This window comes from Alosa alosa, chromosome 7, assembly GCF_017589495.1.
Source record: "Alosa alosa isolate M-15738 ecotype Scorff River chromosome 7, AALO_Geno_1.1, whole genome shotgun sequence".
In the NCBI taxonomy this organism is placed as follows: Eukaryota; Metazoa; Chordata; class Actinopteri; order Clupeiformes; family Clupeidae; genus Alosa; species Alosa alosa.
Window position 1 is genome coordinate 29,626,247 of NC_063195.1, and position 9,649 is coordinate 29,635,895.

The window sequence follows — 9,649 nt, forward strand, 5'->3', positions numbered from 1 at the left end:
AGAGTTCGGATCCATCATTAAAATCTGAGAGGCTATGTTAGAACAGGAAGCCGGCTGGGCTCTTTGGTTCTGTTTACACGAGTCATCTCCATAGCAACCGTAACTTCCTGCCCCCCCCCCACACACACACACACGAGACCCTTAGCGGTCTGTCCTGCGCTGCGTGACGGGTTGTCCTTTTTTTACGAGCCCTGGTGGGTTTTTAAAATTGCACCAGTCATGGACTTCCCGCTCCGTTTGCCAAAAGGCAGCTTGGAATCAGAGACACTTCCCCGCTCTGACGGCCAGGACAATAGCCAGTGGTGCGTGGGGGTGCGGGCTGGGTCTGATGAGCTTCAAGGGTCAGAATGACATGACGGCACCACAACCCCCTCCACCAGCCACTCATATTCCGAGCGTTCAGCAAGCCACCGTACTCCACTCTGTGCTCAGATAACAGCGGGGTGACGGCGCTTGGGTCGTGTTTGCGCGCTCTGTCCGGTGACACAGGAAATAGCGCGTCGCCCCGCGCACCGCCTTCCGCTATTATGTTTTCCACTCTCACTCTGGAGCGTCCCGTTTCGCACAGTCGCTCAGTTTTTCCGTGCGCGCCATTCCCTGCCTGGCGTGAGGAGGGAGACAGGGATGGGGTGGGGGGGTCTCTGGTAATGGGACAACACTCATTTGTGTCTCTCCCACACTCGGATGGCCGCTTCTCAGCTGGGCGTAAAGTCAGAGTGATGAAACGCACTTGGATGATGTCCCTGAGTGAGAAATCGTCCCGTTGTCAGGAAAGAAAATAACGCTGCATCTGGCATGGTTCTAATGAGAGACTTCACCACTAGGTGGAGAAAACGGGCGGGTTGGGTTCGCAAAAGACAAGACAGGAGGATCTCACCACCTCATGTGTCTTCTATTTGAAGTTGAACAAACTCACTGGTTTCACTGGAGTCCATTCAGATGGGCTCAGGCCTTTTTGGTCTAACTAGTCATTGGCTCATGAGCAGGATGAGTCAGATACCCACTGGTCTGAGGCTTGAAGAGCATCTCCTACCATGAGGAATCTGTGATTCGGTTTGCCAACCCTCAAATCCCAATGTGAAATGGGCCAAGGAATTTTAAGAGCCCAGCCCTTGAGACTGCAATACTTGCAAAATGAGGGAAATAATAAAGTGAGGGAAAAAATATGAATGTGCTGATTTTTTGTAGGATGAATGCAGAACAGGGCGAAACATTTAGGATAGGCACGATGCATCATGAGGACTTGGCAACATTGCATACCCATGATTGCAATGGAATGTGAATTGGCTACAAAAAAAAGAGAGCATCACTTAGTACCATGCTGCTAAAACAAAGGTCTCTGCAGAGCGTGACGCACATGATTATTAACCCCCATACCTTAAATGGGAGGCCTGGTAAGCCTGCTCTAGAGGCCTTGAGGCTGGGCTGATGTGCTTTGTAGACTGCTCCACTGGGGGGCGCTGTTTTCCCATTGAATTCCTCCAGTCCCCCCCACACCCACACACACACACACAAAAACACACACACCCTGTGTCAGAGGTAAGTACAGTGAGTAGGGCTGCTGCGTATGTGGGTGGTCCGTCCAAGGTGGAAGAGAGAGGGATTAACACAACTCTCGTGTTGAAGAGTGCCAAAGAGCCAGAGAGAGAGAGAGAGAGAGAGAGAGAGAGAGAGAAAGAGTGTGTGAGAAAGAGAAAGATGAAGAGAGAGAGAGAGAGAATGAAGGATTGAGAGAGAGAGAAATTTTCGCTTTTAGTCTCATAAGAACACATCTGTCTTACAGATGTGGACTGACGTTTTACAAAACGGTAGAGCGAGAGTGAGAGTGAGAGGAAGAGAGCGAGAGAAAGAAAGAGAGAGAGAGGTAGAGAGAGAGAGAGAGAGAGAGAAAACACAGGCAAAAGTCAAAAGAACAATGGTGCAATGGTGCAATTCAACAATTCAATTCCCTGACAGACAGGAATTACAGCCAGTCTAAATCAATTGTTGGTTATCAGCAAGTCTCGCCTTTCCACTTCAGGAGATTCGCTCTCTCCGTACCGAACACTGTTGTTGAATGTCCCCGCTCAGAGGCCAAGCCACTACAAAGGGACGTATTTTTCTTGGCCTGTCAAGTCGAGGAAGTCAGAACATTTAATTTAACCGATTCATCCTCTTGTGCTATTTTCTCTTTCTCGCTCGCTGACATATGTGCACCCACATGCATGAGTGAGGGCGACATGCAAACTCACACACCCTCACATGCGAGTATGAACACGCACACACAAATAAGCACACACACACACAAGCATGTGTACACACAAATGCATGCACTCTCTCTCTCTCTCTATCCCATTCACACACACACACACACACACACACACACACACACACACACACACACACACACACTCACACAGTATCTCAGTTCAACCCCCTGGTGCTTCTGAGAGAGCTGAAACATATTTTGCCATATTAAAAAAAAATTGAGCACCTGTAAAAATATTTCTCCATTCACAAAGGAGTTCTCATGGAAAACAGAAAGAGAGAGAGGGGGAGAGAGAGAGAGAGAGTGAGAGTGAGAGAGAGGCAGTTAGTGCAATGGGCCTGTGATTACACAGTGCATGGAAATAACATGGCGTGAATGATGTGTCTGTGACGGGTTCCCCTACTGCTCTGCACTGATGTGGCACCAAAGCCAGTTCGGCAGCATCAAACCCACGACGACCAGATCTATCTCGGGGTGTCTAACAAACTGCTCCGTTCTTTTTCATTATATCCAGGCCGTCTGATGCCACAGGGGTGGGCTAAATTCAGGAGACTCCTCTGGTGAGCCGAGGCGAGGCTCTGTCCTACAGCATCACAGAAACAACTGTGGAGACCTAGACACAATGCTAATCCTGCCCTTGGCTCACTCTGGCTATTTACAGTAAACATTGGCTCTGAATCAGCCGCTGGACACGTCAAATGGTCGTTAGAAAGGAACCCGAACACAGAATCTAATGCCGGCCTAACAATGCGATGGCGAGACACGTGTTGCACACAATGCTGCACAGCGTACAACTTTGCTCAGAAAAATAAATAAATAAAAACATTTAAAACATGTCCAAAAACATTAAACAAACATGTACTTGTTGCTAATATACATGGACCATGCTGAGCATGCACACCCTGAGCAGATGTGGAGTGTGTGAGTGTGTGTGAGAAAAGCTCGCTTCACTTGGAGCCGGGCCTGGAGCTGAGGCTATCGCTGACCGTGCGTCAGTGAGCTGTGATTACTGTAATGATCGCTCTCACCGTCCACACACACTGGTCTGTCCACTGTCCAGTCCAGCAGTGTGGTCTGGCTGAGAGAGAGAGTATGAGAGAAGGGAGGAGTGACCAGAGCTTCTGCTGCTGCTGCTGCTGCTGTCCAGGCTCTGTCCCCCCACACGGTTCTCCCCAGCCCCAGTGATATCGGCTGGTGCTGTCCAGGCTGCTCAGAGTGGCCAGGGCCAAGAGCGTTTAAAAGGCTCCCAACTCGGCCATCTGGCAGCTGGAGTCGCACTTTGTTGCACGTCAAACGACACCGTGGCACGAAAATGACGTTCCACGTGCAAACAAGAGAAGATCCGGAAACTGAGGGGAGATGGGGGGAGATGGGGGTGGAAAAATGTAGTCACTGTGTCTCTTTACTGTCCTCCTCATCTAAGCCTGTCTCAGCCGCTCTCTGCGATGTTTTCTTAAATAAAGAGACGTTTTTCCCGTCTTGGGTGTTGACGCCTTTTATAGTAAAGGGCTGGAAAGCTCGTAAAATGTGAACTGGCTGGCACTCTTTCTCTTTCGACGGGGCTATTTCTACATACAAAAGCACCTGCTGTTGTGTTACTAAGTTAATTGAAGGGGAGTGGGCTGTTGGCCAAATGTTGTTTGGACGATCACGTTTGCACGTTGTGGGTATGTGCTTTTGCCACAGCACAAGTCTGCATTGTTCTGAGCCGCAGAATGCAGCAATTTCTGTGCTCGGTATAAAACGAGAAGGCGTTTTCTTGATAGACTGAAACAGTTTGACTGTCAAGCATCTGGATCGAGGCAGCTTTTTTCGAATTAAATTTGAGAATTTTTGTTCATGAAAAACAGATGAATACCAATAGATATGCAAAAAGGTCTATTTATTCATCAAAATTCACTTTTATTTCAGAAAAATTTTCCTTTAGATATTCATGTCACAAGAAAACCACTAAAGCCCAAGAGAAGCCCAAAGTCCTGAAATTAAATGATTATTGGCCAGATAACGCACAATTACACTGGACCATTTAATCAAATTACCAACCCACAGTTGTCACACACACACGCACACACATTTTTTGTCCCCACTATATCTTGCTCTCTCCTAACACACACACACACAGAGAGAGAGAGAGAGAGAGAGAGAGAGCCTAGGCTGGGTTCGCAGCGGGAGTGCCTGAGCCCAGCTGGCCCGGACTCCGTGTCCGCTCTCATCTTTTTCCCATTAGCCATGTTTTGATGTGCCTCCCCCGTGGAGCGAGTGTGTGTGTGGCAGCGAGTGTTTACAGAGCAGCGCGGAGGGCTAGCCCTGTTCAACAAGGCTGCAGAGGCGGCGTTTTTTTGTGTGCCTCTCTCTCTCTCCCCCTCTCTTTCTCTATCTCTCTCTCTCCCTCTCTCTCTCCCTCTCTTTCTCTCTCTCCCTCTCTCTCCTCTCTCTTTTTTCCTTCCCTCTCTCGCTCTCACACGCGCGCACCCCTCATAAACCCTGAATGAAAGCCCCAGCCAAATTAATAAACCTTAATGGGACAAAGCTGTGGCTCGTAACGGAGTATTAGATTGTAATTGGACTCGCAAAAAGATTCAAACTATTTCTGTTTATGTGTCGCTGGCCGTGCGACTGTACATGTATGCAAAAGAGGAGAGACACTTTTAAGGGTGCGCTTTATACTTCGGCCCGTGCAAGGCCACGCTCTCACTCTCCGAGTCGGACTGTGACTAGGCCTTGTGCGCTAATGTAAAACAGACACAGGATGCTTATACCTATTCCTGTAACAAACGCGGTGAGAACTCGGGGAAATTTGTTTCATACCAGCAATAACCCAAACGTGGAGCAGAGCTCTATGAGAGGAGGGGTAATTAATGACACATTGACTGAAACCCTGTCTCCTCTGCCGGGCTTAACCTTAGAGTATAGAGTGGACCGCCTGCTTGTATGATTAGTAATGCTGACAAGATGAGTGTGGCAGTTAAATTCTGCACAACTCAAGCACACACACACACACACACACAACACACAACACACAGCACACAACACACACACACAATCACAGCAAGGGAGGGAAACTTATCTAAGCCAGACAAAAATTCCTCTTCAGGCTGGGGCAATAAAAGAAGGCCAAGGTTAGTTTTGCAGAGGATTTTTGTTATTGGGTATTATTATTTTTATTCCCTTGGCACAGTAACTCTGTTGTTTTCCTTCTCTCCCCATAAAAATGTCTGCAAAAGAAAGCACCTATTTTCCACACCTTTTTACAGTACGAGGACGCAGGCTTTAAGATGAGACAATAACAGCACGAATTACCTTTGGCGTAGTTATTTTTCACGATGTTCATACCGGACAAATGAAATGAAATGAATGAAGAGTACAATAGAGAATAAACAACAACAAGACTGCTGAAGAGAACATAAACACAAACACAGTGCAAGCTGTGTGGATTTTTAGCCCACACAAAAAACATGAGCAATATAACACATGGAACTTGTGAACTGGTTGATACTGTATCTGATGTAACACAGTGATGCACAGGGGGAAAAGTAAAACGTGTGAGGGAAAAAAGGTGATTTCATAAGAAAAAACAATAGGAGTGAAAGGTATTGTCTTTACCTTTAAGAGACCCATGCTACTGAGTATTCTTGGTCCTCACTGCTTTACACTGGAGGATTGTGTGTGTGTCTGTCTGTCCGTCTGTCTGTCTGTGTCCCTGTGTCTGTGTCCCTGTGTCTGTGTCCCTGTGTCTCTGTTTGTGCGGCTGAGACTTGAGGAGATGACGTGCTGCTGGGATCCTGAGTGGGATCGCAGAGAGGACGCACAGAAGGACAGCAGGCCCTTCCTGAGAGGAGGTGAGTGATGGGGCGAGACAGAGAGAACAAGAGGGACAGAGAGAGGGAGAGAGAAAGATGGAGCATGAAGGGGAGGTGGGGGCTGAAAGAGAGAACAAGAGTGACAGAGAGAGGGAGAGAGAAAGATGGAGCATGAAGGGGAGGTGGGGGCTGAAAGAGAGAACAAGAGTGACAGAGAGAGGGAGAGAGAAAGATGGAGCATGAAGGGGAGGTGGGGGCTGAAAGAGAGAACAAGAGTGATACAGTTGAGTAAATGGAGAGAGAAAAAAATGAGAGCGAGACAGTGCATGGAGGGAAATTTGGAGGGAAAACAGGAAAGATGGGAAAAGTGTGAGACTGAGTGACAGCAGCAAAGAGAAAGGCAGATGACAGACAGACGGGGGACAGACTAAGAGAGAACAGAGAGAGAGAGAGAGAGAGAGCAGGAGAGAAGGAGAGAGAGAAGGTTTGAAAAGGAGAAACACAGAGAGAAAAAAGGCAACAGAAGAAACAGAGATGTACTTAGTTCCAAGCCTTCATGAAAGACACATGGGGAGTCTGGGATTTACAGCAGGGCTCGGGAGGAGGGGAGGAGGGGAGGGGGTAGAAAAAGGCGATTTAATAATAGCTATCTGTGTTGCGGTGGGGATTTGAAGGCTGGAGACGTGGGGAGGAGGAGGGCTGGAGGGCTCACGCTCTGCAAGGGAGCCAAGAGCCTCTGCGGTTTCATGCTGCACCTCCTCTGACAAGGGACCGTCGGAACTTAAAGAGAACATAATTCCCTCACTAATTACTTCCTCCGCCAGCCTCCCCCTGTTCTGCTCCTCGGGCCTCGCAGCGGCCTCCGAGATGTTTGGCTAGGAGGTTAATGCGCTGACAAAAAAAAGGCAGAGCCGCAGTAGTGTATAGGAGAAGGCTGAGGAGGTGGTGCGGGGTGGTCGGCTTGACGTTGTCATTGGATGATTAGTATCTACGGCGAGGCTAATTGACAGGCACTTTCAGATCACAGAGACGGAGGAACGGGAGGCACGCTTGCGTACTGTGATGGCTCGCGTCAGACGGCAACCACACAGGCTCCGTCGTTTTTTTGGGGGTTTTTGTTCCTCTTTCTTTCGCTCTCTCATTCTCTCGTTTCAGAGACCTGAGGGAGGCCAAGTGCAGCTCAGCCAACACCAACACGGATCTCATCGGAAAACACGCCGCCGAACGGGAGCTCCGAGGCCCCCGCCGATATTCCTGTTACAGCAGCGGTCTCTCCATCACCGTCGCCCCGGGAGACCACACAGACCCTTTTGCCAGAGAAAGAAGAGAGGGGAAAAAAGAAAGGAAAGAAATATCAATCTCCTGCATCCCCTGTTCTTATAGGGGAACCAGATCTTTGTGTGAGCGGAGTTTAAGGAGCGTGATGACGCAGAGCTGCACCTACGTGTAATTCCACACGTGGCAACGAGTGAAACGACGACCGATCCCAAAAGAACCACCTCGGGTTCTCGTTACGCACAAAGCGCGCCCACAGCGTATATTCGCTTAGCAACACGCAAACACATCCAAGCTGCGGGTAGCACCAACGCCTCCCGTTGCTTGGACGCGGATCAGACTGACACTGGCCCGCCCGCCCGCCCGCTGGCCCCACCCCCCCGCTGAGGTCCGAGGCCTGACAGACACACGGACGGTCTGGTCTGTCGGTCCTTCCGTCAGTCAGTCAGTCAGTCAGAGCGGCGGGGAGGAGAACGCTTCTGATTAGAGCTGTGGTGCGTTTGAAGGAGGGCCTCGGCCTTTTCCAGATCCCCTTTTGAGATGACGACGACGAAGGCACAGAGAGAAATTTGACAAACAAGGCATTCGCGGGGGGAGAAAGAAATAATTGCGAGGAGGACGGGGGATAGAGCTGAACAGCTGCGTTGGCCCTGCTCAACTCCGAGAGATGATTGGGTTCATGCATTTATGAGAAAGAAGCCCGTTTTAGCACTGGCTGAGCTCTCCTGCATTGATCACAGTGCTCCTCATGCAGACTGAAGGGATGAACATGGAAACAGATGTTTCATGAACATCTGAGGGCTGAAGATGCAAATATATCTGCATATATTAGCTTGCTCTCTAGGTTCATAAACATTTATGGCATTGTGGGAAAGACTCAGCGTGAAGACTAGTTCATCCAGCCTGATCAACACATCAGGGGGCCAAGCAGAAGGTCTTGCTGATGTTGCAACTCACATGAGAGGTGGCCTATGGGGACTTGGAGGCATTCATCTGAGTTCGAGATGGCAGGGGCACCCGCTTCGACGTCCACCCAAAATGTTTGGCCACCCGTCTGTCCCCCCATACATACATTCCCGCCTGTCCATCCCGGCATCGACCCGCGTCACCCTGGTCGCTGGGACCTGCATCTTCGTGCGATCAGATGCACGAGGCCTTTCAAGTGAAACTAAACAGCCGCCACCGCATCGTAATCTCCGTCATATTGATTTCCCCCAGCACAAAAGAGGAAAGGTTAGATTTGAGCGGTTCTGCAGATCTGCAACAAATCTGCTGCCCATATGGTCCGACTTCAGCGATTTTTCGTCTTTCAACTGGGGTCATGTTTTTGTTTTTCAAGAATTCTTCCCCCCCCCCCCCCACCTCCCCATTTCAGCACATGTGCATTTGTAGATCCGAGGCTCCTATTGTATTTCCAGTTTATTAAGTGAATCCTAGCTTTGTTTGAATTCTGACAGGCCAGCACTTAGTCAGAAACATCACCAGGCCTTTTGACTGTTCAGGGCAGGATTAGGACAATGGAGAAACGGAGAGACAGACAGAGAGAGAGAGATAGAAAGAAAGAGAGAGAGAGAGAGAGAGAGAGAGAGAGAGAGAGAGAGAGCGAGAGCAAGAGACGCAGTCAGCGAGCCAAAAGGCCCATATTGAAGTCATCTGCTCCATTGTGTCTCATTTTATATCAGCTATGCGGCCCACTGTCACTTGCGTTCAACATAAAGTGGGGTTCGCGCATACACTGCTTTCATCCGGTTGACAAGTGTGGGCCGCTGACCCCATCTCCTTAACGTCTCTTTTGAGTAAAGACGTCCCATCACAACACACACCCCAGAAAAATCGTACAAAAGACTTCAGTGTGAGTGTGTGCGTGTGCGTGTGCGTTTTTCTTAAGTATTTGTGTGTCTTTAGTGGGAGTGAACAGTTGCATGTGTTTTTTTTTGGAAGTGTGTGTGCATTCAGTGTGTGTGTATTCAGTCAGTGTGTGCGTGTGCGTGTGTGTACGTGTGAGTGTGTGTGAGCGTGTGTGTGTGCGTGTGTGTGTGTGTGTTGAGCAAAAGGGAAAAAACAGTAAATCTGTCACAGCATTTCGATGATATAAAGTTGTTGGAGTGGCCGTATAATTATGGTAGTTTGTAAACACTGGGACGGCACTGCACTGGCCAGCTCTTGCAAATGTGTACGCTAGGCGAATTATGGTCAGGGGAAATCTCCGGTGGAGACTGCGGGTTAGCGAAAGGAAAACAAAGAGGTAAATTCAGGGCTGTTTCACAAAGACTAGATAGGGGAAAAACAGTCGGTATGGCTTTGCATGTTTATGGAAAGAGAGCTT